Below are 26,118 nucleotides of genomic sequence, written 5' to 3' on the forward strand. Positions count from 1 at the left end.
CTGTGCTAGGGCCTGGAGAGGTGAGGATGAATAATGCCTGGCTCCTGTCCAGCAGGAGTTCAGAGTTTTACGGAAGAAATTTGGACACGTCAACATGCATTTTTTAAAGGGGCTTATAAATATGTAAGATAATCTTTGGAGTCCAAAAAAGAGAATGGTTGATTCTCCCTGGAAAAGTCAAGGAAGGCTAACAAAGGAATGACAATTCTGCTGAGATTTAAAGACTGGCAGATTTCATACGCGGTCTAGGATGGGAAGAGCATTCCAGCCCAAAAGGAGACTGTGAGGAAAGTCACGGAGGATGAAATGGCTATGGCTGAAGTGGGGTACAATGCTATGGCTGAAGTTGGGGTACAATGGCTATGGCTGAAGTGGGGGTACAATGGTAGGTTTGAGGGGCTGAGAGGTAGGAGACCAGCTTGCAAAGGTAGGTGAGGACCTCCTCACGTAGGGCCTCGTGTGACATGTGAAAGAGTGTGGATCTTACCCTATACAAAAAGAACTGCAATTCAAGGGGTCTAAGCCAAGGAATGATATGCTCAAACTTGTACCAGTAGATATGGAAATTAAACCCAAATGGAACGCACGTTGTGACAGCATTGAGGAGGCGACAACAGTAATTGAGCTGGCAGGTGAAAAGGCCATAAAAGAAGGCACTGGAAATAGAGATGTTGATCCCTATTCTCTGCTTTTATCTGTCTTGGAGGATGTGTCTAGTGTCAAAGTGTGCGCTTTGAGTCCCAGAGAACCAGGTTCATATCTTATCACTGCCCCTTCCTAGTTAAGGCTTCGAAAAAGAATTTAATCTCTGAATATCAATTGCCTCATCAATGAGATATGGGTAACAATAATGCCTACTTTATAGGGTTTTTTGAAGATTAAAGCTAATACCAGGGGGCTGGCCCCGTGGCCGAGTGGTTAAGTTCGCACGCTTCACTTCAGCGGCCCAGGGTTCACCGGTTGGGATCCTAGGCACAGAGCTGCATGCTGCTCATCAAGCTATGCTGAGGCAGCATCCCACATAAAGGAACTAGAATGACCTACGACTGGGATATATAACTATGTACCGGGGCAAGACAAAAAAAGAGGAAGATTGGCAACAGATGTTAGTTCAGGGCTAATCTTCATAGGAAAATAAAAAAAGCTAATACCGTATGTTAGTGTATATAACTCATAGTAAGTGTTCAATGAATATTGACCCCCTCACCCTGTCAAAATACGGCATGTACAATATCACCTTGGAGCTCCTGGGTTTAACTGTCATACTTTCGACTTTTTGTAAGCATCTCAGAATGCCCCAAACCTGCTGTGGGAGCCTGTCTTTTAGCCAAGACACAAATTTGGATGCAGGTATTAGGAAGTGAACATGTGGAAACCCAAAACCCAGCTTTCAAACACTAAACATTTTTTGGTGTTTTCTACTCCTCTGGATATCTTTGTTAACTCTTGTCAAATACTATAACAGCATTTTAAAAATTGAGTACTTGCATATATTTTGGGCTGTATAAAGGCCTACTGTTTAACAAATAGTTTTGTGGATAGAAGCTCTAGGCTAAGTAGCACACTGCAAAATAGACACAGGTAAGGTGCACTAAAATCATTGGAAGGAAAGAATAGTTTATACTACTTAGATTTATTATTATTGTTTACTAATTTATGAATGATAATTGTAACTTACATCCCACGTCTTTCACAGGTTCGGTTTCCTTCTTGCTGCATCACATCTGTTTTGGTAGTTCATTCATCAGATCTTAGAGTGGCAAAATCTCTCCATCTTTGCTTGTCTCAAAATGTCTTTATTTTGCCCTCAGTTTTGAGTGACAGATTAACGGGACACTGAGCTCCCACTTGATATTCTCTTTCCGCCAGTGCTTTGTTATTCTATTGTCACTGTCATTGATTGTTACTGATGAAAAGATCTTTGCCAGTCTAATTGTTCTTGTGTAAGCTCCTTTTCTCTCAGGTGGCTTTTAAGGTTTTCTTTTTCTCTTTGATACTCTGAAATCTCACTATGACCTGTCTAGGTGTTTATTTATTATCTATGTATTGCTATTTAGCTTGCACAGAACCTAGATTCTCAGAGTTAGATTGCATTCTCGGAAAATAGGTAATGAGGTGGAGTAGGGAAAGCACAACGTTTATTAGGATGCCAACGCCTGACCTTTGTTATGGCGGGTACCATCATCCTCACCACCATCATCAAACACGCTGTATTATAGCCTCTCTCGCCGTCACTCTTGGTCTGCAGAGAGCCACCGTGGTGAGTCTAGTGATGCTCATACTCCTTCCCTTAACACATCCTGTGTAACGTTGGTAAATGGTGTGTCATCTGGGTCTTTCTGTAGAACATAACCATCTGGCCAGCCATCTAGCCATATCTAGAATACCTATTCCTGGTTGCCCGCTGCCTTGAGCCTTTTAATCTTTTCTTCCTTGGCAATGTCTGCCTTGGCAATTCTGGCATTTCACCTACACTTAGCGAGGGCCATAACTTTTCCCATGCTTCTAGGAGCCATCCTGGAAGCAATTTTAAGCCATTTCTTGGGATCCTTGCCAGGGTTAAACTTATCTATCCTATATCTCAGGAGAGCACTCTCAAGAAATAAACTTATCTATTCAATGTTATGTTTTGGCCCTCTTGATCCAGTACCCTCTGAAGGCAATCCCACGCATACTGGTTGCTGCCAGTATATGCCTGATAGGTCCTGCAATGCCTTTGGGGTATGGTCCCTTTACTCTCTTATCAGGCCCAGCACATCACTAGCTGGATTATGCTGCTTCTTAACCTTAATGATTGGCCTTGTGTCCAAGAGGAAATATAGAGGCAAGGCCTTAGAAGAAAGGCAGGGCACGTCAAACTGGGAGAAAGAGTCCCCAGCACCAATTCCAGGGCACTGGGGAGGGGGCTATGGAGAGTGTGGATGCTCATTCTTATGGGGAAGACTAGCAACATCTGCAGGCTCGGAAGGTTGGAAGTATCTTAAGCAGTCAAAATCTTCAAGGGTATCCACCTAGAAGTCCCCATGCCATATGCCCAGGTCCCAGGTTTTCAGCACTTAGTATAACAGACCTGCCCTGGTTGGGCATTTGACAATCTCTGAAGTTCAGCCACCATATTCTTAAAGTCTGGCCTTGGTCCTCATTTTTCTCCACCCTCCTGCTAGAGGAGATGAGAGCTTCTTTGTATCCAGCCAAAGGAGACCCCCTGGCTTTCCCACCTGGTTTTCAGGTCCCTCTAACTCCTCCTTAGCTGCTCTTCACATTTCTGTAAAGCATCAGTGCTACTCAGCAAAAGATGCCTAATCCAAAGAACTACCATTTTGCCCATAATCTTACCTGCCTGAGACATCTAACCCGTTAGAGCGTTCCTTTCCGTTGATACATCCTCTCACTTTACCACCAATGAGAGATTCAGCGATATGCCACCTTGTGCCAGGGCTGTAGAAAACAAGAACAAGAGAGCGAGTTTTGATCCTTGCTGTGGTACATCTGAGACTGTCTGATGACATCTCATTAGTAAGTATTGGCTATTGACATGTGGGCTTTTCTAAGAAGCTGGAATTGGAATTCTTTGTTTACCCTTAAATTCATTTATATTAAATGGAGAACTTTTGGCTTTTAGAGTTTATATAAAGTGTTCGAGATAGTGTTGCAACAATTTATACACATCATAATCTCAGCCAACAATAATCCCCTGTACCTTCAAAATGAGGCAATTGGTGTTGGGGTTTGTTGTATCATAATTTGCACTGTGCATTGTAAATTGGTAAGTAATCACTTATTGAGACATTTAGAAAGACAGAAAGAAAAATATCTTTTTAAGTGAGCAACATATATGTCTTTTGACCTTAAACAACTTAAAAAAAATACAAGTCCTAAATCATAATGATGTTGGCAAAGGGAGTGATTATTTCAGTTAAGTCATCTGTGAGATAAAGGTACGCTCCTCACCATAAGGCAGAACTATCTAACAAAGCACAGGCAATTCAGTGCTCTGCCATAACAAACAGCACTGCACCCCTCTGTGCAGGTAGAGAGAGCGGCTGCAAGGTGGTTTCAAGGACGTGAATGAGTGCACAGTTGTGTAGCCAATAGAAGCTGAGCGTATGGAAATGATCCGGACCTCTCTCCAAAGGGAGATTTCAAGTAGGGTATTTTCAATTACCTACTGTCTGTTCAACCTTTGCAAGGAGTTTAATTGGAACAGACAAAGTATTTAAGGGGAATAACTAATGACCTTATAGATTGGTAATGATCAATAGCCAGGCAATCACAGTGCTAGTTGAACCAGGGTGCTTTCTGAGGATGGTATTTTCACTCCTGGAAAAAAATAAAATTCTAATTCTAATTCTCCAGCATTCAATGCTCTAGAGCTCTAAGAATGTTCACATTCTTTTATAGAGAGGGCAGAGTCTAACACTTTTATAATTGTATATTAGCGAATGTTGACAGCACTGGAAATCAATAGCCTAGTTGCTCTGCTCCTGTCGATGGGTGTTAACAAAAATAGCCCCTGCACTAGATTAACACTCCATTTTGTCTGTAAAGCATATTTTTCCTCTTTCTTACAGTTCTAGAGTCAAAACAATAGCTTGAGTGTGTTGTATCAACATGAGGAATATACTATAAAGACACTGTTTAGTCTTCTTTCTTGGTTTCCTTACGTAAGGGAATATTGATTACAATTAGGAACTTTCAACACAGAAGATCCTATGTTGCCTACCTAGTAATTGTGAAAGCGCATCAAGTCACTGTTAGTTTGAAGAAGGATGAATTGCAGTATGAGCATATATAACTTTAGATTCCTTCTAGGAAAGATGTCATATCAAAAAAAAATTTTCTCAGCAACTACAATGTCACTGAGTTGTACCTAATCATATTATTTATAAATTAGCACATCTGGTGACACATTTTGACATCGTTTTCAAGATTACTCTTTGACTCTTTGAGAGTTTCTTAGTGTGTATATGTTGCAAATTACAGGATAAGGATAAAAATTATTTTTTTCTAATTTTTTCATTGATGTTCTTCATTACTTTCCCTTTTATTAGCCATTCCATGCCAGTACACTATCAAGCCACAAGCCACAGGTAATCTCATATGTGAACTGTCCAAACTGTCTAAACATGCCTCCATAATTCAAGCTAGACTTGGAGCGATTAAGTAAGGATGGAGTGAAAAGGTAAGAGAGAAAAGAGACACCAAGAAGAAGAAAGTGGGAGAAAGAAAAGAAAACCACGAAAGAAGCTTTGTGAGGGTAATGTGTGTGGGGAGAGGAGAATGATGTGAAAACAGTAGAAAGGAAAGGAGAAGGAAGGCCTTGCAAGAAGTGCTGAGCAAATTAAACTTTTCATTCTTGGCATGGGGGTTAGAAGTTTAATGGCCTTTCATCATCATCCTCTGAAATATTCATCGGCTGATCAACTGTTTACAGTTCTTCACCTGGTCTTTATCCTTCAGACCCCTCTATGGATGTGATAGTCATTACGGTCCCAGGAGAGAAATGAGTCTCCAGGCTTCAGACAGAACTCTGACCCACAGAGAGCAGTTTGAGAAAAGCTTCTCTAGACCAACTCATTCACCTTAAGGATGCGTAAGAGAGGAACCGGGGAGATAAACCCACACCAGTCCTAGTGCTGAGGAGTACAGGCTACGGAATTCGATAACCTGGGGAGAGGTGTACCTCTGCCGCCGACCAGCCGTGTGATCACGATTGGAAAAGTCTCTGAGCCTCTTTGAATTTTAGTATCTTAATTTACAAAATGGGTCTGTGATTCCTCCTTCAAAGGATAAAATGAGGTATGTTACATAAATGCCTAGGATTGCACTTAAATGCGGGAGCTACTCCACTAAAGCCATCTGTGACAGTGGTTACCCATTCCTCCTGGCTCTCTGTCTGCTGCTCTTTCCACTCTACTACGTAATTTACAAATCACAAACTAAATGAGTGTTCAATTTATAAGAGTTTACCACAGGATCATTGAAAGAGTTATGTTCCCTGATTACATTTAATGGTCTATTTGTGGTCTCCTGAGTACTTGACAGAGATGTGAGGGAAAATTAGGAAAGGAGGATGTCAAGTTTTTTGAGCTACCACCAAATAAATATTAATCTGGAAGTAAAGTAAAATAGCCCTGAAAGCATCATGAAGAAAGAGGAAATTACATTATTATGTAATGAGGTGCATGTGTGTTAATTTCTAAGGACTGCCATAACAAATTACCACAGTTGACTGGCTTAAAACAACAGAAATTTTATTGTCTCACAGTTCTGGAGGCTAGAAGTCTGAAATCAAGAGCCATACTCCCTTCAGACACTCTAGTGGGGAATTCTTCCTAGCTTCCAGTGGTTGCCAGCAATCTTTGGCATTCCTTGGTTTGTAGCTCTATCATTCCAATTTCTGCTTCCATCTTTATAAAGCCATCTTTCTTCTGAGTGGGCCTGTTTATCTGAATCTCCCTCTCCTTTCTCTTACAAAGGCTCAGTCATTGGATTTCAGGCCCACCCTTTTCTAATATAACCTCATCATGACTTTACTTCTGTAAAGACCCTATTTCCAAATAAGGTCACATTCACAGGTTCTAGGGGTTAGGACTTGAATATATCTTTTAGGAGGACACAATGCACCCCACTACAATGTATAAAATAAAACTTGTGCTAATAACAGGATCAATTTTGATATAGTCCCAGTGGAATCCATCTTGATACTTCATAGTTACAATCAATTATAATAATAAGATAAGCTTGAAGTGTAATTACATTAAAAATATTTTTTAAAGTTTCATCTTACAATTATTTATTTTGGCCCTCAAAACATTTACTGCTCTGTCTCATCTCCATTATCCTGAGAGAAACAGCAAAGACCATGCACCTGGGTAAGTGTCCTTGGTCTACTGCTTACTGCAGAACCTTATTAATCATGTCTACAAGTTATTGGACCCTTGTAGGACTTGTGCTAAACACTTCACAAATATGATATTTTATTCTCACTCCAACCCCATGAGGGAGGTAGTGTGATTCCCACTTCATAGACTAGGACTCAGAAACTTCTAGAGAAGTTAATTGTCTTGTCTAAGACCAAACAACCAGTAGGTTCTGGAGCAGAGATCTCAGCCCTGATCTATCAGATTCCAGTGCCCATGCATTTAATCATAATGCCATATTCACTTTGAGCAAAAATTTTACTTAACCTCTCCAAGATTTAATTTCCTCCCAAATAACCTAGAATCGTTTGGCTCCCTCAGCCACTACTCTGGTGCCTTCCTGATGTGCCTTCCTATAATGCAGAGGCTGGAAAGCCTAAAACTACATTCCTCAGATGCTGTTGTAGGCAGGGTTCTGAATGCTCAGCTCCATCATTTAGATGTCCTCCTGTGGACCTGGAAGACCAAAATGAGGCAGAAGCCCCCTCCCTCCACTTTAGCTGCTTTTCTGCTAGCGAGCAGTGTTGAGGAAAGTGAGGCTCAGGGGCAGCAGCTGTCCAACGTCTGTCCTCCAGGTCCTTGGGTATTAAGAGGAAGCGTTGGTGAAGACAGTGGATGTGCTCTGCCCTACAGAGGCCAGCCGCCAGCTCTGTGGGTGTAGAGAGCAGAGGTAGAAGGCAACGTCCTGCTCTAACTTCTTGATCCTTGGATTGCAGCCAGACAGGAGTGTTCTTGAACTCCAAAGCTCCATAGGCAGCCACCAAGGTCATAGCTTCCTCGATGGTCAGTTCTGAATTATTTTTGAGAGTTGTTCTGAAGGCAAGACCTAGAACCCATTCCCCTAGCCCTCCCAATTCTGTAAGCATCTAATAACCTTAAATGATTTTCTGCTGAAACTTCCTAGAATAGACTCTATTTTACATACTGAACCCTCCTTGGTCAATATATAAATTAAGATTAATACTACATACTCATAGGCCTTTTTCTTTTAGAAAATTGAATGGAAAAATGTATATAAAGATATATTAGAGTGTCTGTTTGTGAATGTCCTTGTTTAACTCCCTTTTCTGTTCTCCTTATTATAAAATAAAAAGAATGGACATTGTCAGTGTGTGTGAAGTATACTCAGCATTTTCCCTGCAAACACATATCACCATAAAAATCACACCAGGGAGGTATGAACTTGAGAGACAGAATATTTATGTCCAATTTTTTCCATTCTACTGTCTAGTTTCCCTTTGGTCTTCTTCGTTCATTTATTCCACATTTATGTAGAGCTTGTTACATGCCAAATATTATGTTATTTATATCGTAAGATAGTTTTCCTGCCAAAAAGAAGGCATTCCCTGTGAGACTGAATTCCCATTAGACATGAACCCCAGGCTCATGAATGAATTCTTGACAACCCAGAAATATTTTGGGATAGTGACGTAATGGTCACTTTGTGACCTGATCCCAACAAAGATCTTCAAGAAGTCGGTTCTGCTGGGAAATGTTCCCCCAGGCACTTCACTTGGATGAGAATAAATGGCCAAGGGCCTGTGATAAAGGCCTGCAGGAAGAACTGGGTCCTTGTCCAGGTTGAAAATGCATTTTTGGCCAGTGATCAGCCCACTGGCCCAATCTGCAGGCTGGGTACCAGCCCCAACCCCCTTTTGTCCTAAAAGGCCAGTTATGTCATAGAAACAGTGAAAGGCAGAACACAAAAGGGAAAGAAACATTGTCCTAAACTAAAAACTGCTACGGACACTAAGGATAGCCAGTGGTTTCCAAGTCCCTCAAAGACCCAAGCGTTTGACACCTTCATTAAGGGAAGTTTAATTCTTCTTTCTCTCTTCTGTTGAAATTAGCTCTGAAGGAGGAAGTTACTGGAGTGTTCCTCTCAGGTTGTGACTAGCTGGATCTTGAGGCTCAAGCATGATCTAAGAGGGCCCCCCTAATTTTTTCTTAGTGAGGTCTAGGACAGTTGGAAAACCTAAAGATTGGTTCTCCCTTTTCTGAGCACCCCTACAACCATTGTTCACAAGATCACAAAGGTTCACTCTTCTGAAAAGACACCAAGTTTTTTCAGATAGCAAGGGTCTGATGACCTATTTCTAGCAACCAGGAGGAACACAAAAGCCTCAAAACCTCGAACACAACATGTCCCCCTCCCACAGCTCCCTACGTACACACATGCTGTGATTTTGCAAAAACATGATTCATTGGATGTTGGATCGTGTTTATTTGCTGAACAAAGGCTGCTCCCTGCTTCCTTGTGTGAGGAGCATAATTACCGACATTATCCAAGTCTGCACATGATATTTTCCTTCCACTTGCTGCAAGACTGGCAAACAGCAAGAGAAATGACAGGCACAGGAGTGGAATTCACACACATCCCACACACTGCTTTCACGTCCTCCCTGGCTGCCATCTAAAACATGGAGTCACAGATCCTGACCTTCCACATCCTCACATGCAAGGATCGCGATTTATCAAATACTGTGGCAGGCACTAGCAGGGAGGGAGACTGAGACAAACTTAAGTTTCTAAAGAAAAGCTGGTGTTCTTGAATTAAGAATTTGAAGATCAGGCTACCCGCCAGTGAATAAGCTGGCAGGGATGCTTAGGCAGCCAGGTTCCTGGGAGACATGAGATGACTCTGACCTCCAGCTTTGGCCCAAAGACTCCCCAAGGGTCTTGGCAAAACTTCCTTAAACTGCATGGCAGTGTCTGATGCTTTCATACAAGCTTCCCTCCCTCTTTTCTTCACTGGAGTCTGATTTGCATGACTATCGGATGCTCTCCTAGCTTTTTCCAATATACTCTCCATTTTCTGACACACAGGAGGGTCGCCTAGTGAAATCCCTGCATGTTTAATCTCATCTTGGAGTCTGCTTCCTGTAGAAACAAGACCAACACCCAGAATTCACTATTAGAACCGATACCCAATGGAACCATCTACCTTATTGACAAAACAAGAATTACATTGTATTTTACCATACAAAGTGCATGAGCACATTTAATGCTCTCAGACCCAAGTCCAGAACATAAGAGACAACATTCTTCAGCAGCTAAAACTGTTCACCACCACCTTAGGAGCTAAAATTTTCTTACAAAAAAAAGAGAGGGGGTTGCAATTTAAATAACTTCTGAGAGAGAATATTTAACTCTGAAAACAACTGTATTTCACCGAAATAGAAAAGAGTAGTCAGAATTGCTAATTCCATCTCTATTTGGAGAAGGAAAACACATATATGCTTTTGCTCCAGAGAATTTTTTTTAACACAATGTGTAACGGGAAGGCTGAGTTCATTATGGCAGTCAAATCCCAAGGCAGCCAGAGAGCCAAAGATTTCATTCTGTGTCTCATCTGACTCCCCAGTTGCTTTCCTTCGGCCATTATACCTCATATAATGCATTCTAATGGCTTAAAATGACAGCGTTTTGTTTACAAAATGGCTCCATTCCTCAGGAAACCCAAGAGCTTGTGCGCCGTAACAGGGCTATTGATAGAAAATAAAATGCACAATGTGCCAGAAGCTGGTCCCCATCTTCCTGCCCTGTTATCCATTTTAGGGTCAAATTTGCCTGTTCATCAGCTCGGAAGTAAGGCCAAGGATCAGAGCCTAATAGCACCTAAGAGAACCTAGAAAGAATTCCGTAAAAGTCAAATGAGATTCAACACTGCGCAAAAACGAAGGAGAAGGTTTTGACTCAAGTTTTGACTCAATATTCTGACCTTGAGAGGGAAGCCTGGTAACCCTATGGATTTGCTATCTCTGCATATTAAAATGTCTGTCAGTCTTAGACTAGAGCATTAGCTGGGGGCTCAGCAGTTTCTCTCCTGTCTGCTTTCAATGACAAAAAAAGCAAACCACAAATATTGTCTAAAACCCATGGAGTGGATCCGCTTTCTGTAAGAGGCAGAATTGACAGCCTAAAACAACAAACCAAATATCAGTCCTAAATTATCAAATGCCATGTTCTTAGCTCACTTCCTTCTTCTATGAGCAAGAAGAAGAGTTTTGCAAGAGAGAGCGCTAAGGAATTTTTAGAAATAATAGGCCCCGAAATAGGGTCAATTTAAGGTACTGTGTCTTCATTACTTTAACATATTGTCAAATGACTCACTCAGCCTTGGAGTATGGCTGTGTCTACACTTTGAAAACTTCCAGTGACAGTATCTTAATCATTAGTGTTTTTCAGCACTCAGTCATACAGTGAGCAACTTCAACAAAGGAATGAAAGAAAAAAGAAAGAATGAAAGAAGAAAGAAAAGAAAGAAAGGAAAGAAGGGAAGGAGGGAGGGAAAAAGAAAGAAAGGAAAGAAGGAAAAGAGGAAGAAAGGGAGGGAGGGATGGAGGAAGGAAGGAAAGAAGGAAGAGTGAGTATGTGCTCTTTGAGGGTTAAAACAGTGGATTTTTAAGGTTTATATCTAATTAAAGTTTTTGAATATTAAAATTCTTTACTGGACGTACATTGGAATATTATTCAACCTTAAAAAGGAAGGAAATTGAGACACCCTACAACACAGGTGAACCTTGAAGGCATTATGCTAAGTGGAATAAACCAGTCACAAGGCAGATACTATATGACTCTACTTTATTTAGTGTCTAGAGTAGTCAAACTCAGAGAAACAGAAAGTGGAATGGTGGGTACCAGGGGCTGGGGGGAGGGGGTCAGGAATTGTTCTTCAATGGGTGCAGAGTTTCAGTTTTGCACGTTGAAAAAGTTCTTGAGATTGGTTGCACAACAATATAAGTATACTTATTACTGAACTAAACTCTTAGAAATGACTAAGATGGCAAATTTTAGGTTACGTTTATTGTACCACAATTTTAAAAAATTTCTTTAATGCATTAAAGGGTTTATAAGAGGTGTCATTCTCCTTCAGAGACTCTTAGCAATGTCACAAACGTTACTGAAACCACAGCTAAGATTCACACAGCCTAGGAATTGCATTTGTTCATGTTCGGTGAGAAAAAAATCTTAGCAAGAACTAAACTTGACCTGAGCAGTTCCCATTATAAATTCCAAGGGTTCTGAGTAAGGCAAAGGATTTCTGAGGAAGAAAATGTTAGAAAGATATCAGTTATCATGCTCCAAAGCAATTCTTACTCGGAATTTCTCTCACTTCTTTTTCAACTAGCCCACTCACCATGAGTAAGTGTCTCTCTACCAGATTGTCTTGAGGGACGAAGGATTTCCTCCTTTTATCTCTTGGCTAAAGGGTCTACTGATGGGCTGATAGTATCTGTACTTGCAACACGTAATAAATGTTTCCTTGGCTAAAAAGGACAAGTAACTTTGACATCATGAACCAATCACAACATTAGGGATTCATCTGGAATGTGGTTAATCACTACATGGTGGGAATGACATTAATTCCAGAGCTACTTGAGGCCTAATGTCCAAAAACTACTAAACTGTTCGTTAGAGGAATATGGGATGCTTTTACACACAACACATACAACTCTGGTGTGTATTATGACCTGGTGTGTATATTAGTCCCTCACCAACTCTGGGGGCTCCCATCTTGGAAACTACCATAATTGGCAAATTGGCCAAGGTTAATATCAAAATTGCAAAGAAAATAGGGGATTAAGAGGGAGAAAATAATAAAAATGGTATCAAATATATTATTTAAAGCACAGAAAGTTTGAGAAAGTAGCAAGTTCTATTTCTTTTTTTTCTTGATTCTTTTTTTATTGAGACATAATTGACATATAACGTTGTATTAGTTTTAGGTGTACAACAATGTCTTGATATATGTACATATTGCAAAATGATTACCACAATACATTGAGTTAACATCCATCATCACACACAGTTATAAATTTTTTTCTCATGATGCCAACTTTTAAGGTTTACTCTCTTAGAAACTTTCTAATATATGATACTGTATTGTTAACCATTGTTGCCATGCTACACATTACAATCAGTACTTATTTATCTTATAACTGGAAGTTTGTACCTTTTACCCACCCCTCAGCCCCCGCCTCTGGCAACCACCAATCTGTTCTCTGTATCTATGAGTTTGGTTTTTTTAAGGTTCCACATGCAAGTGAGATCATACAGTATTTGTCTTTCTCTCTTTCTTTTTTTTTTCTTTATCCGTCTGACTCATTTCATTTAGCATAATACCCTCCAGGTCCATCCATGCTGTCACAAATGGCAGGATTTTCTTCTTTTTATGGCTGAATTATATCCCGTTGTGTGTGTATATATACATATGTACATACCACATTGTCTTTATCCATTCATCCGTCAATGGATACCTAGGTGGTTTCCATGTCTTGGGGATTATAAATAATGTTGCAGTGAACCTGGGGGTGCAGCTATGTTTCGAGATACTGTACAAAAGCAATAAGTCCAAAACAATGGTACTATGTAAAGATAGTTAATAATCTTCCTTTCAGTGCTTCTAATCTCACTATCCTGAGATAACCAATATTAACAGCTTTGTAAGTAACTGCCTACAACTTTTTTTATGTTCATGCATACATTAAGTAGATATATTTAAAGATGCATAAAATTATGGTATATAGGTTACAGGATTTTGGTTTAATGAAACTACTGTAAGCATTACTCAAAAGATTACTTTATTTCATTTAATAATATTATGGATTTCCCTATGGATAGAATGAAATCTTTTTTAACAGCTGCATAATTGTCAATTGTATGAATAAACCATAATTCATTCAACCATTTAGCTTTCTTTCCAGATAATGATTTTTCTATTACAAACCATGCTTGAATAACATACTTCTGTATATTTCCTTATCTGCTGGTAGTTTGATTTCTGAAGACTAGATTCCCCCAAAATGGAATTTCTGGGTCAAAGGGGATATACGTATTAAATTTTAATAGCTACCACTAGATTACTTTCCCAAAAGTTTGTAACAATTTAAACCTCCATCACCAATGAGAAACATGTCTCTTTCCCGCAGCACTTGCCAGTACTGGATGCTATAAATCTTCTAAATGTTTACCAATCTGATAGGCAGAAATTGAAATCTCCATCATTTAATTTCCATTTACCTACTACTCGGGAGTTTGAGCATCTTTTCATATTTTATTGACCATTTATATTTCCTTTTCTGTGAATTGTCTGTTCACAGCTTTATCTAATGTACCTATCAGGTTGTTTTTCTTTTCCACATCAGTGTTGAGGCACTCACTTTATTAGGACTATAACCCTTTGTCTGTCTTAGGCATGGCAAGTAACTTTCCCTAAAATATGATCTTTTTTTTTTTTTCATTCCACATATGTTGTTTTGGGCCATACAGAAACGTTTATTTTTATGTAGTCAAGCCTGTAAATCTTTTTTTTTTTTTTATGGCATCTGGATTTTTCTTTCAAATGAACTTTAGAACTCACTTAATAAATTCCCTTTAAATAAATCCTTTTGAGCTGCTGATGGAATTTATAGATTAAAGAGAAATGACCTCTTTACAGTAATGAGCACCCCCTCCCCCAGGAGTGGTATGATTTTATCTATATTTAGATTTTTTTTTTTATGTCCTTCAATCATATTTAGTAGTTGTTTTCACTCAGGTCTCAGACATATCCTGTTTGGTTTATTCTTGGGAATTTACAATTTGTCTCACGATTGCGAATAACATCTTTTTTGCCGGTCCAGCTTCTAGGGTAGGAGACTGTGTGTGGAGGCAGGAGAGCCCAGCGGCCAAGGCCAGGGACTTCAGACTCAGTTCTCTGGATTCAAACCCCAGATCTTTCCACTCGCTGCCTTGTGCACTTAGGCAAGTTAATTCCTCTCTGAGCAGGGTTCCTCACTTGCAAAATGAGCACGACCAGTTTGTTGTAAGGATTAAAGAGAGAACATCACATCTGTAGCGCAGACTCCAGAACAGAGCTGTCATTAAATAACAAAGATGGTGACGTAAACCTTTAACCAGACACCTTAACTGTCCCTGGTTTTGACTCTCTTGGCTTTTCCAGGTAGAAAATCATATACTCTTCTAATAGTGATAATCCGTCTTTATCTTTCCAATGTCTACAAGGTTATTTCCTTTATTGCCTCATTACACTGGTGAGACCTCCATTACAGTGCCGAATTGGTGTGGCGAGAGCCAGCATCCATGTCTTCATCTTGACTCTAATGCAAATGCTTCTGCATTTCTGTGTATGATGGTTAGTGTATATTTCCGATAGAGAGTCCTCACAACTTATTAGCAGAAAGTTATTTACAATATTCTCTTATTTTTATTTCTATCTGTAGCTATGTCTTTTTTTCACTTATAATATTAGCTATAAATTCCCTCTATCATTACTGACAACGGTTTTTGTATTATTCTATTAGTCTCTTTGAGAACCAACATTGGATTTTGATGACCACCTTTTTCAGTATTTGTTTTCTTCTCTTTATTATTTCCTTCTTGCTACTTTCTTTGGGTTTGTTCTTTTCTAACTCAAGTTGGATCCTTAGCTCACTGATTTATCAATCTTATTTTCTTTTGTATTGATCGCATTACTTATTCTCTTCTTATTCTTTTACTAGTTTAAAATCATACATGGATACTTTAATTAATTGATTCTGAGGTTGATAATGATTTCTACCTTATCCATCCTTCTATTTTAAATGTTAATTTTTAGTTTCAGTTTTTAGCAAGTAGATTTATTTACCACTTTCCTTGATCACTATTCATTCTTTTTTCTTTCCTTTCTTTTTATTGAGATATAATTCATGTCATACAATTCAACTATTTAAAGTGTACAATTCAATGGTTTTTAGTATATTTACAGAGTTGTGCAACCACCATTATGATCAATTTTAGAACATTTCATCACACCAAAAAGAAATCCTGTGCACATTAGTAGTCATTCCCCCCAAGCTCCTCAGCCTTAAGCAACCACTAATCTACTTTTTGTCTTTAGATTGGCCTGCTTTAGACGTTTCATATAAATGGAACCATCTCATATGTAGTCTTTTGTGACTGGCTTCCTTCACTTTGCATAATATTTTCAAGTTTCATCTATGTTGTAGCATGTATCAGTACTTCCTTCCTTTTTACTCTCAAATAAGATTCCATTGTATAAATATACCACATTTTATTTATCCATTCATCAGTCAATGGGCATTGGAGTTGTTTCTTTATTTTGGCTATTATAAGTAAAGTTGCTATGAACATTCATGTAAGAGTTTCTGTCGGACATATTTTTTCAGTTTTCTTGGGTATGAAACCTAGAAGTGGAATTGCTGGGTCATATAGTAACTTTGTGTTTAACCTTTTGAGGAACTGACAAACTGTTTTTGAAAATGGCAATGGGGGTGCCATTCTACACCCCCACTAGCAGTTTATGAGGGTTCCAATTTCCTCTCGTCTTCACCAACACTCGTTATAATCTGTCTTATTTATAGTCATCTTAGTGGATGTGAGGTGCTATCTCATTGCGTCACTATCCATTCTTGCTTCGCAGTTCCTCTGAAAGTACGTTATTTAAAATACCATTGAGGTGGATCTATTAATAGTATACTCTTTCAGTTTTTGATGGTCCAGATTGTCTTTATTTTGCCATGGTTCACATTAAAGCCTCGCTGGGTGTCAAGGTTCACTTTGATTTATTCTGCTGTCTTTCTGGCTTCCGTTACTGCTGTGGAGAACTCTGCTGTATATTATTCTTCTGAAGACACCCCGGCTTCTCTCTGATTAATTTTAAGGTTCTTTCTCTTTGGTCTCTGCAGTGTATTGAAATTCTGCAAGTATTGACTTACTTTAATTTATCATGCTTACTAGGATTTGTGCTTCCTAAATCTAAGCAATGGTATTTTCATCAACTCTAGGAAATTCTCAGCCATATTCTTTGTGTTACAGCCTCCACTTCATTCTTTCTGTTCTTCTCCAGAACTGCTACTGGACGTGTGTTGATCTTCCTCATCTCTTAACCGCTCACCTAAATCTTCCACCTTTTTATACTTACGATGCGTTCAGGACAATTTCCTCAGGTTTGTTTTTTTCCAGTTTATCAATTCAGCTGTGTCTAATCTGTATTTAACCTATCATTGAAATTTTTGATATCAATGACTATATTTTCCTTTTCTAAGAGTTCTAGTTGGTTCTTTTTCAAATACGCCTAGACTTTTTCTTTCTTTTGCATTTTCTTGTTCTCTTCTCGTGTCTTTATCTCCTTTTAATAGTTTTACTTATTTTAAACATAAATAATTCAGAGTGTTTTTCTACTAATTCTATGATCTGACGTCCTTGGGAGTCTAACTCTGCAACGTTTGTTTCTTAGTCACTCATTTTTTTCCTCCTGTGTTTTGTAATATTGGGTTGAGAGCTCTCAAATAACCAAGGCCAAAAATATTAACATTAAAAAGCAGCCATAGTTGCGTACTACCTCTGGGGTCCCTGACAAAAGAAATATCAGGAAAGATACTCTAAACTTGGGGTGTAAAGAATTGCCACAGATAAAGCATCTCACCCCTGAATTCTTTCTTTTTCACATCTCTCAGACTCAATTCTTACCAAGACTTGAGGGACCACCACAACCACCTCCTTACTTGTCTCCCTGCTTCCGTGCTGACCCTTCTCCAAACCATTCGGTACAGACAATCCGAGCATTTCAAAACTCTGCATCACATCACAGAAATCCCTTGATTAAAAGTCTTTAACGATCTCCCACTACTCTTAATACAAAATTCACACTTTTTTGACTGGTGTACAAGGCTGGTGGATGTTCTGCCTCCTGCCCACTTTCTACCTACTTCTTCTCTTGCATGTCTCCCCAACATTCACACAGCTGTACCCACAGTGGCCTCCTTTATCTTCTGCGAAGCCAACAAACATGAGGGGGATCTTGCTTAGGATGAAGCAGCAGGGAGGAAAAGAGAGTGGAGAGATGAGGACATCTTGCTGACATCATCGAGACACTAGATCAGATCTTGCCTGAAGTCTGCTTTATCTCTGGACTTTGCAATAACGTCTCATTCTTTTTCTCCTTTCATTCTTTCCTTTCCACCAACCACCCTCACATCAAGACATTGTTTCGTAAGTTGGGGTCTTGATCCATAAGGAACTGCTATGTCACTTTATTGCCCATCTCCCAGAGACTTTCAGAGAAATGTTACAGCCAAAAGCTGATGTCACAGTTAAGCTGTCTTTAAAGAGGCCTTGATTCTGGGGTCCAGCAAAAGCTAAAGAAGAACTACTGTTAATCTACCCTTGGAGAATTTGTATTTCCCAATATTCAAGGAGCAATCTAATACAACATTTCTGGAATTTAATATGGCAATGCTACTGTCACTCAGTTCACTATACCTTTTGATAGGTTACACACATTTTTCTACTCCATCATACTTGGATACTCACTTTTAATTAATTCAATGACATTAATAAATATGAAGCTCTCACCTGTCCGATTTCTATTCAACATTGCTTCATATAACCACTCTACCGGGCAAAACAATTCATAAGACAGTTTTTTCTTGGACTATCAAACATTCTGGCAAATTCTATATACTTAGCACATTCTCTTAATTCAAAACATAGCAAAACAAATCAGAAAAAAGAATGAAATTTGTCACATTCAATAATAAAAACCTTCTAGTTTACCAGATTGCTTCAACATACATGATTGCATTAAACTCTAACAGTAATGCTGTGGTCCTGCAATGGACGTGTTATGAAGACCATCTTGGTTTTACAGCTCATGGGATGAGAATGAGAAAAAGGAAATAAATATCTACTGAGTAATTGCTCTGTGCACAGCATCATCGCCTAAGGAGCTTAAATATGTCATCTGCTCTGACCATCTCAAAAAGTTAAGTGTCTTCACCAAACCACACAGTAATGGCCAGAGGCAGGACACACACCTGGTCTGAGAGCTCTCTCTCCTGCAACTTGCTTCTTCAACTCAACATCCATGGACTTCTCCTCTCTACACAAGGCTATGGGCTGAAAATGATTTATTCCTCAGGAGCTCATGACTACCTTCTTTGTTCATAGCTGTCTGCAGACTTCTCTGACTCGTGTCTTTGACTTAATATGATTGGTACTGAGTTTGGCACTTCATTATTTTCAAATGACAGACCAATCAGCTCTTAAGACAATGTAGTTTGGACAAAGTAAGCTGTTCTTAAAATTGAATTACTTATTAATAACAGATTTCCCCATTAGAATTCTTTAATATTTTAGCCTTGGGCAAAGATCCTATTTTAGTTGCATCTTCTGTGGGACAGAAGCATTTTTCTAGTGATGCTAATACTGTACCTCATGTTAAACCAAAATTCCTTAAAGACTGAGATGCTTGTATAATGTAAGCATGATCTAAGAGTCTTAGGATGGAGCTTGAGATCCAAAGTGAGATTTATTAATTAAAAGGCCAAACACTCATACAGTACTTTTTGATCCGGTTCTATGTGATTTATAAACATTAAGTCACCTATTAGAATTCTGACTAAGGGGCATTGTCTCAGTTGGTGTTCTTAGTTGTAAGCAACAAATGTAATCCTTTGATAAAAGAGGTTATTAAAGACATGGTGAGTGTTCACGGCTGTGTTGGGAGGGCTGGAGAGCTAGGCTAATGGTTAAGCATCCTGGAATCTGCCTGAAGCCACACCAAGAAGTGGCCTGATGAGGCGACACCTCTGTTGATGCTGCCCGTCTCATGCCCTCATACCCACACCCTCTTCCCATCAGGGCCTCGTCTGCACCAGGAGCTCAGTCTTGGAGATGGTGAGGTGTGGAACACAGAAACTTCTAGACAGATGCTGTTTCCTGACATGCTCACTGCCCAAAGTATCAAGCGGCTGTATCTGATTAAGCACCTGGCCACATCCTTGTGTCCCAGCAGTAAAGCAGGTTGAGAGCTTGAGCTCTGGTTTCCAAGCTTGGGAGTTCCCCCCTTTATAGCAGGGCTATTCCCACGATGAAGGATAACCGTGAACGTGACCGATGGCCCCTGCACGTGTGTAAAGACCCTAAGTGAAAGCTGTGCTTCATCTAACTTCCCCTAAGTAGTCTACTTCAGGGTAATGTGTCACGGTGGCATGCTTTAACTTCTGATATCAATTAACTAAACTGTATTTAATTCCACCCTATTTAGATCATTTTCTGGAGTACCTGTAAACTCTAAAGGGCCCTGGGGCTCAGACTTCTCTCTTTTACCTACACTCACTTTGCAGGTGATCTTAATCAGTCTCATTGCTTTAAACGTCATCTCTGTACCAAAGACTCATAATTCACATCTCCAGCCCCCACCTCTCCCTGGAATGCCAGCCTCAAATTTGCAACTGTCTACTCCGATGTCCAAAAGGATCTCAAACTCAAAAAGCCGAAAACCAAACTACTGATTTCTCTCCCCAAGTCAGCTCTTGCTTCAGTCTTCCACTCTCTGTAAATGGCACCAGCTTCTTTCCAGATGCTCAAGCCAAAGCCTCGGGTGCAGCCTTAATTTCCCTCTTTTTCTCACTCCACACATCCATCTAACAGGAAACTCTATTGATTCCACCTTCAAAGTATATCCCAGACTCTCCCCTTCTCTCCACCTCCCCTGCTATCACCCTGGTCCAAGTCACAACCTTCTCTCCCGCACATTATGACAATTGCCCCTTGTCTGCTCTTCCTGCCAGGGCTGGCTTCACAGGTGAGTGGCCAGTGCAGTCACATGGGGCTCCCTCCATGCTTGGGGGAGCCCCATGCTTGGAGTTTACTGCTCTGTGGAGGTGACCTTGAAATTATTAATAAATTTATCTTGAATTTGTGTTATTGATGAGTCCAAGGAAAGTGTGCTGAGGCCAGGGAAACGTGTTGGAGCTAGTAAAGGAGGTAGGATCAGTTGACATACGTGCAGCCAGTGTTGGGGAGGGGGGTACCTAAGTTAGAGACTCCAAGTCCAGGTGACTGGCCACCAAGAAAGTGAAAAGTAACAGGGCATACTGTTAATGTCATTAGCAACAGTCGAACCTCGAGCTTTGCCACCTGACCTGTCATGAATCCTTGAGAGCGATGACTGAGCAGCACGCATAAGCATATCCCAGTACACTCAAACCAAGTGAATCCCCAAATCAACTTCCTCTTGGGCAGGTCTCAAAATTCCCCAAAGTTCTTCCAGTCTCACCCAACACAAGAAGAAGTGGTGTGACAGAGGGGACATCCGAGTAGAAAGCAACAGGCCTCTTAATAGTGATTCAAATATGTTACTTTTGCAAATTTTACAAAATAATGTGAGCCTGAGAATGTGCTGGCAGGGCCCTTCCCAGGGACATGGAAGGAGATGGGCAACGAGGGGCCCTGAAGCTTAAGCGTCTGTAGCTTCCTGGTAAATGTGACTTGTAGGGCTTTACTAAATGCTTGTCAAAGAAGTGAGTGACAGCATATTTGAGTGCTTGGACTTATGGTCTAAGTGTTAAAAAATGAGCACAGCCCAAGAGCACACACCGGTAATTTTTAAAACAAGCCAAGAAACCACAGCATAAGAGTTTGGCATCAGAAAACTGATGGAAAATGTGAAAAATTGGAGTGAAAAATAAAGCCTCCTGGTGTGAGATATTGAAGTATGAGTCTAACCCATGTGACTGAACTTTGAAGAGCCACCTCCCAGGAGCCATGCCAGGCAACTTCAGTTTCTCCAGAATCAGAAGGATGTGCTCAAAAATGTCTTTGAAAATAAAAAAGAAAGAAATTTAAACCCTTACATTCAGCACATGATAAATGCATGTTGAATGACTAAATGAAAGGAAGAAGGACAGAACAAATGTTTCTAATTGAGATAGCCCCACCTGCCCTTCCTTTAGCCTACTAAGGATTAAAATGAGCCTGATACACCAGTCACATCTGAAGGAAAGGCGAATCTCGAAGGAACTCCCAGGTTTGGCTGGAAATGATGCCCATCTGCACTTGCTGGAGAGCAAGAAGGGATGGCCTATGAACTACTCTGCCCCTAAGGCAGGTTGTTTCTGTGGCAGGGCGTGTATATTTTCTGCCTTCCGTCTGTTCCATCTCATGTGGGTATAGGCATGAGATTGGCAGAAGGAGCTCCAGAAAAGTCACGGGCACACCCAATTAGCATAAAACCCTCCCAAGAACTGAGACACATGTGGAGATAAACAAAGACCAACTAAATGAGAATAGGCAAAGGCTGTTTATTCAGAGCTTGCTGTAGAGAGGGAGGCAGCCACCACCACTTGCGTTTGGCCAAGACTCAAAGGCAGGCAGAGGGGTGGAAGAGCTTTACAGTAAAGGCTCCAGGGGTGCCCCAATTGGAGGCTGTTGGCCTGGGGAAGCTGGAGGAGGGCTAACCGGGAGTGGGGTGTCCTGTGGGGTTGGTTGGGGGTGCATATTTGGCTTTCTCTGGTTGGTCCTAAGTTGGAAGCAGGGCCAAAAATTAGGGAAGCTGGCCATTTTGAGTGGATTGTTACGTAAGTTATTATTTAGCTTCCTGGATTGTCACCAGAGAGAGCAATCTGGCTCTGTGCAAGCCTGGCATAGCAGGCAGGCTTCCTGAGCTGTTTGTTGTAGACAGGGGCTGGTTTCCTGCGTAGGCTGCTGCCGGTTGTGATCAGAGTTCTGTTTGTGTATATGGCCCAGCCACTGTCTGTTCATATATTCAGTCTCTCACATCATTTGGTGTCAAACGAGGAAGCTTTCCGGATGGGTGTGTATCCCAGGTACAGGAAAATGCAAGAGGGTGTGTGCATTGGTATTGGTTGTTTTTCTCAGAAAACAGCTGTTAATAGCACCATGACAGGAGAACTTCTTAAATTAAAGGGTAAATGGAAGCTCAGGGGCCGAGCTGCAGGAATCCCATCAGTGGTAATAGGAGGCGTGTGGTTAAGTGCCCACACACCGGGCTGCAAATTGCCCCTTAAATATTTTGATAATAAAAAAGCATGAAGAGGACTGAGTCCACGCTGAGCATCTTCCACCTGCCCTGATCTCATCCTCTCAGGAAAAAACCAGGTCTGTTACTGCAGTGGGGTCTGAGAGGTCGTGATTCTGGGCTCGACTTCACAGCAATAACCAGGTAGCAGCCCCAGAAGTGACTCCAGATTGTTGCTGGCAGAGGAGCACTCTCGTTTTTTCGTTTGATCCAATTATTTAAGGCAAAACTATCTTTCTCATTGAAAACCCAGTGGGCAACTTGTAAGCATCGAATAAATTGCACAGGGTGGTGGGGGGGGGTGGGGCGGCGGTCTGTTTTCAGGCTCTGTTATGTAAAACTGCCAAGATTAACTGCTCTGCTAGTCGCAGAGGAAAAAAGTTTGCATTATTCTGCATTTCACACGCAAACAACTGAAGCTCGAAGCCATTTTTAAAATGTAGTCTTGCTTTTCCAATCATTGCAGCTTCCATGGGCTCTATGAAATGGAATGAGTGGGCTGGACACACTAAATTAGCCCCAGACGCCAACAGAATGAATGTCTCCACAAACGGGGCAGGACGAGGTAGGCGGGAAGATTCCTTCCAGTGGTGGTGACAGACCATTTCCTCTCCTTCCAGAGAGGGCCAATTGATTAACTAAATCCTTGGCTCCCCTGAGAAGAGCAGTGAATAAAGCGAAGATTAAGCTCGAAGGAGACAGAATCTCTTCAGATCAGGAGACTGAAGCAAAGAAAAACTGCTCACTTCAGCTTCACTGCATCCGTCTCCAAAATTGCATCAGCACAGCCCTTTGCCACATGATGAACGAAACTCTCATGCTGAGTGATTCTCGCTCAAATATCCCATTACGGGGAGCTAGATCCTCACTTTCCTTGTTTCCAAATATCTGAACCTCTGCTTCACACAGCGACTATTGGGCATGTTCCTTCCCAGAGAGGAAGAAAATAACAACAAACTACCCAGAGCCAGGGTACCATTTCCTTCAGCTTCAATCTCCTGCCCATACTGTGCTTTTCCATCAGTCAAGAGCCGGGGTGGCTGACCAGCCTGGGCAGCTTCCAGAAGTCACCCTTGGAGAAGGCATGGTGAGAGGCGCAACTGTCCTGCTATGTCTCCATGTCTTTCATTTTACATGAGTTCAGAGCTCAGAATCAGCCGTCCCCGCTGTGGGAGTGGGAAAGTCAACAAATGAACCACATTTATAAAGTCCTGGACGTTGTGCTTGTTGATTCTGGAAAATACCAAAAAAAAAAAAAATACATAAAGCTGCTTACCAAGCCCGAAGGATATACATGTAACTGAGAATAAAAAAACATGCAGTACGAAATGTAGCCATTTATTCATTTCCCAAATAGTTATTGAACATCCATGATCTACCAGGCAATGGGATTTCAGAGATGTGAAAGTCATTGTCCCTGCCCTCAAGTAGCTTATGGTCTAGAAATTCAACATCCAATCTAGATTCAGTCCATGCCTCAATCTTGTCAATTTTACCTTCTAATTTATCTCTCAAAGTTGTCTACTAAGATACCATCTGCTCACTCATCTTGCTATCTACTTAATGTCATTGAAAAGAGTGCAAACTTCAGTATAGATGCTTCATTCATGGATCCGCACTTAACCAACTGACGACAGGATGAACCAACACCCTCCAAGTATAGCTCTCCGAGTTAAGCAGATGGACTGATAACCGAGAGCTTAAATGGGCATTTCTATGGTGCCACTCTCTGGAACGCACAAACTCTTCCTTTAGCACCAGCTAATTGCATGTTTATCAGGATTTGGTTATTTTTATTTCCAAGCCTTTTTATGCACCTGCTATTGCAATTACATAATGTAATTAAATATTACAAAAGTCTATAAAGGATGTATAAAAAGTGAATTGTTTCTATGAATTCTAAGTTGAATGCTGTAGAAAGAATATGAATTAAAAAGAAGACGGTATTGAATTTCGTGTGGGTGAAATGAGTAGTGGACTAAGAATAATCCTTAACTCTAGCAGATTAATGTACTCAGATTGATTTCTACGTATTGTTCACTTCTCACTTCTACTTTAAAGAAACTGAACTAGAAAATACAGGCAATGCAAGATAAATTTAATTTGTAACAAGAAACTCCAATATACAGAATCAAACTGAAAGAAAGATTCATGGTCCTACATCAAGAGACTGGGAAAAGCATCCACACTTATATGTTTCAAGTTAAAATAAAAATAATGGAAACTTCTACTTCTGGCTAAGACGGATGAACAAGAACTTAGTACACTTCCTATGGGAAAACTGAACTACGTGTATGGAACAAGGGCTTTCAAGACATCAGAAGATGAAAGGAAATAATCTCCAAGAGACAGGAAACAAATTAGGGGGCGCCTTGTAAGGCCCCAGCTAATTGTCTTGAGAGAGATTCCAGACCACAGCATAGAGGGGAACCCAGGCAGAGCCCAGTAGACTCCCCGGATTGAGGAAATGGAGCTAAAAGTTTGGAGACCAAAGTGACTAGAGTTTGCAGGTCAGAACTTGGAGAGGAGAGAGCTACAGAGAAACTCTGAGGATCTGCAGAGGATTCCCACAAGAATTCAACTGAGTACAGATCAGTGCGCTCATGACCCAAGGCTGAGGGAAACGCCACTGGAAAGAGTAGAGTGCCTATTTCTACCAGTTAGACTGGAAAGCGTCATAATTCATGGAGCATTGGGTGCAGTACGCTGAAGGTCTTGTCTCAGTAGTAGGTGAGCTAGCTTTAGACTCACTCCTGCTCTGATCAAGCCTAGCAAATATTAAAAAGCAAAACCCAAAAAGATCAAACTGTTTTCCAAATTACTTAACTACTTCCAAGAATGGGAGCTCAAAAATCTTTATAAGAATACAAAAATATCCAGTAACCAACGTGGTCAAATTCAGAGAGCAGGGATTCCCACTAGCTCGTGATTCAGGAATGTTCCAGGTAGAACACCGTCAATGACACCTTTGTCCCTCCCACTCCAGGACAATGTTGCCTCTTCAGAACTCCCATACCACTGCCATAGAAAACACTAACTCCATTGCTTCATCATGGATAGATCCTAAACTGCTCTTCCATCTTTGTGTCATTAGTTCAAAGGTCAAAGTCCCAGAGAAGAGCAGAAAATTGGCCAGCCAGGGTCGTGTGATCACACAGCAGCTGCCAGGCGGTAGGAAAAGGGAATTTCTAGTTACCTTTGGCTTTCACAACGGGAGCTAAGGCCAACTCTCACAAAGGGGGCGTCCCCAAAAATAGGAGAGAGCTTTATATGCTGGGCAGCTAAACAATCACAAATTCAAATAGAGTGATAGATTACGTATTATTTTTTAATTTTCAAATCTAATCTTAGTCTATTGTCTCTTTTTAT

This window comes from Equus przewalskii, chromosome 16 (genome assembly GCF_037783145.1).
Source record: "Equus przewalskii isolate Varuska chromosome 16, EquPr2, whole genome shotgun sequence".
NCBI classification, from domain to species: Eukaryota; Metazoa; Chordata; class Mammalia; order Perissodactyla; family Equidae; genus Equus; species Equus przewalskii.